The 3,591-nt window shown below is 49.4% G+C and overlaps 1 protein-coding gene across 1 annotated transcript in view; it reads left to right on the top strand.

Annotated features, from left to right (window-relative positions):
- Window positions 1-3,591, top strand: part of Fbxw8 (F-box and WD repeat domain containing 8) — a 97,178-nt gene that overhangs the window by 1,899 nt on the left and 91,688 nt on the right. The window lies entirely within an intron of this gene.

Genomic DNA, 3,591 nt, shown 5'->3' with positions numbered 1-3,591 from the left:
CCCCCCCCCCCCCATCAGCTTGACACAAGCTAGAGTTGCTGGAGAGGAGGGAGCCTCAATTGAGGAAGTGCCTCCCTAGGCTTGAGCTGTAGGCAAACCTGTAGGGCATTTTCTTAACTAGGGATTGGTGGGGGAGGGAATAGTTCACTGTGGGAGGAAACACCTGTGGCCCGCTGGTCCTGCGTTCCATAAGGAAGCAGCACCTCCTGCCCCCAGGTTCCTGTCCTGGCTTTCTGCAATGATGGACGATGATGTGGAAGTTTAAGCCAAATAAACCCTGCCCCCCACCCCAACTTGTTTAGGGTCATGGTGTTCATCACAGCAATTAAAAGCCTCCACTAAGATAGACCCTAAGTCCTATACACAAGACTTCCTGTGTCTCACACTTAGCACCCGAATATCAGAAATAAAGTGTCCTAAAGTGGAAGGGTCCTGGGGGTATGATCCAGGGCCACCAGAATCCTAAGTTTGATAAGGATTTGGCCAAAGCCTTCCCTGTGTCCTGTCCCAGGGTTGCTCCTCTGCTGGGTCAGAAGCGCCACATTAGGTAGTTAAGGTTTCCTTTGAGCAGCAGCCACCTGCTGTACAAATTAGGAAGCATTAGGTCATTCAGTGCTCAGGTGATTGAGTTACGGAGGTTGAGCCACCTTACATGAGGGTTAGGAATGGAACTTAGGAGCCCTGGATGAGCAGACTCTGCTCTTAACCATCAGAGTGTCGCTGTGCGTTGTGTAGCTTAAACGGGCATCAGACTCTCTTTCTCTTTGTGTGTGTGTGTGTGTGTGTGTGTGAGAGAGAGAGAGACAGAGACAGAGACAGAGACAGAGAGAGAGAGAGAGATCCCGCAGATGTCTCTGTGCTCAGCCCTAGATGTTGACCCTCAGGCACCTCCACATTTTATTTGGCCTGGAGCTTTGTCATCAAGCCCAAGCTGTCCCTTGAACTTGCAGAGATCTGTTTCTTCCCTCGCCTCACCTTCTCTGGCGTCCCAGGCATATGTCCCCATGCTTGGCTTTTTACATGGGTCCTGGGGGTCTAAACCGAGGTCCTTCCACTTGTAATGTAAGTGCTTGGCTGACTGAGCCACCTCCCCATCCCTGGCCTGCAGCTTTTTATTTTCACAGCTCCATCTCTCGAGTGCTAGCCTGGTGCTGGTTGTCCAGTGCTTCCTAGACAACACCTTCATCATTCCCAGCAACCCTCTACCGTGGCCATTCAGCCCATCCTGGTAGCTGAATAGGAGGAAGCAGCTTGACCTTAAAGGACAGTAAACTCAGCCTGTGTCTCCAGCCTAAGAGATGGCAGTAACTGCAAGCCGCACAGCACGTGGGGGTCAGGGGTCAGCTGATCAAGTGTTGGGGTCTTGGCTGATTCATCAGGAACTTGGTTCTGTGTTTTCCCAGACAGCTTTGTGATGATTTGTTTACGGTGGCAACCAGAAATAGATACTAAACATGGTGGGTAGTGTAGGGTGTTCTTTCCAACTGTTCAGTTTTTTTTTTTTTTTCTTTTACTTAAAGTTTATACATGGTCTGAATAAAACCATTCTGTGTTCCAGCATGGTTACTGTTGAAGTACTCATTATGTCAAGGAGCTTTCTTTTTTTTTTTAGATTTTATTTATACGAGTACACTGTAGCTGTCTTCAGCCGCTCTAGAAAAGGGCATCAGATCCCATTACAGATGGTTGTGAGCCACCATGTGGTTACTGAGAATTGAACTCGGGACCTCTAGAAGAGCAGTCAGTGCTCTTAACCACTGAGCTATCTCTCCAGCCCCCCCCCCCCCTTTTAAACAACAACAACAGTAAAAACCCACCGCCACCAACAAGAAAAGACAGGGTACCTTACTCTATCGCTGTGAAAAGACACTGTGACCAAGGCAGCTCTTCTAAAAGAAGGCATTTAATTGGTGGCTCGCTTACAGTTTTAGAGGTTTAGTCTAGAATCCTGGTTGGAAGTTGACAGGCAATGCGCTGGAGCAGCAGCTGAGAGCTTTACATCCTTTTGATCTGTGACAGAGAAGTGACTGTGGGCTTTTGAGACCCCAGAGCCCACCCTCTCCTTCTGCCAAGGCTTCTCACCTCCTACAAGACCACACCTAATTCTTCCCAAACAGTTCTAACTGGGGAGCAAGTATCCAAATACATGAGCCTATGGGGGCGGAGAGTGGGATATTCTCATTCACAGCACCACACAGGTGTCACTATGTAGACCAGGCTGCTTCTAACTCAGAAACCTTCCTGCCACTTCTGGGATCAAAGACGTGACTGCTGTGTTGGGAAGAAGTAAGAAGTTGGTTTTGATTTGTGGTGGTGGTTGTTGTTGCTGGTTTTTTTTTTTTTTTATATGTTACATGTTAGGGTTGTGTTCTTTCAGTGGAATTGTCTTTTGTGTAAAATTGTCCCTGGACGTTTTATTATTCACACTTTGAAATGTATAGCTCTTAGTCATACAACTCGACACCTTCTCTAGAATGTGTGCATGTACACATCCGAAACAGCTGCCCCCAAGCCTGTCTGCCGCCCCCAGGCCTGGGTCCCTAGCCAGTCTGCCGCCCCCAGGCCTGGGTCCCTAGCCTGTCTGCTTCATGCTCCTCTCTGTGCCCTCATCCGTGGGGCCTGACACCTCACTCCACTTTGGCTCTCCTGCAGTGGCTGGCATCAGGCAGCTTTACTCTAATCTGGGTTCTTGTGCAGAGCTTATGGACAGGCTGTCCAACGCTGAGATAACTGATTAGATGGTTAGATGGTTTGGGGCGTAGTGCTGCCAGGAGCATTCTGCCTGACCCTTGGGGTGCATACATGTGTCTCTTGGTTATTTACTCAGCAGTGGAATCCCAGGATTGTGAACGTGCCAGTCATAGTTACAGCAGTCTACCCCACAGACTTCCCGTTTCTACCTGTTGGTACTGAATAGAGCTAAAGCAACAATGTTTAAGTGTGCCAGCACTGCAAGGTAAACTCTATCTGGCACGATCTGATTATCACGCATGTCTCCCAGAGTTTCTAAAGAAGGAAGAAGTCCTGCAAAGGAAGGTGGGGTTCCCTGAACTGACAGGCAGATTGTGCAAACCTGAAGCTGGTTCTTGTCTCATAGCTGTGTCACACTAAGACCTCCTGTTTGAGACAGGGGCTTCTGTAACTCAGGCTGGTCTTGAACATGCTACAGCTGAGGGTGAACTTGGATTTCTGATTCTTCAGCTTCTACCTCCCTCAATGCAGGGAATATGTTTTTCTGTACTGTGGGTTGAATCCAGGACTCCTAGGGACTCCTCCTCTAACTGAGCTACATTCCAGCCCTGTCACATTTTTTGGTGCTGTCTCCACCGCAGTATCACTAGTGTGAGGGCAACCAAGAGAAGAGTTGCCATTCACTGGGCACAGCTGTGTCCGAGTATCTTTGGCTGGATATAGGCCAGAACCTTTGACAGACAAGCACAGCTTGAGTGAAACCGTGACGTGACGTGCCTCTGTGCAACCTTGCCTCCTTCTCCTTCTCCTGCTCCTGCTCCTGCTCCTGCTCCTGCTCCTGCTCCTGCTCCTGCTCCTGCTCCTGCTCCTGCTCCTCCTGTTCCTGCTCCTCCTGCTCGT

Source organism: Mus pahari, chromosome 23 (genome assembly GCF_900095145.1).
Source record: "Mus pahari chromosome 23, PAHARI_EIJ_v1.1, whole genome shotgun sequence".
Taxonomy (NCBI): domain Eukaryota; kingdom Metazoa; phylum Chordata; class Mammalia; order Rodentia; family Muridae; genus Mus; species Mus pahari.
Note: the sequence above shows the minus strand (reverse complement) of the source record. Positions and strands in the feature narration are given on the sequence as shown.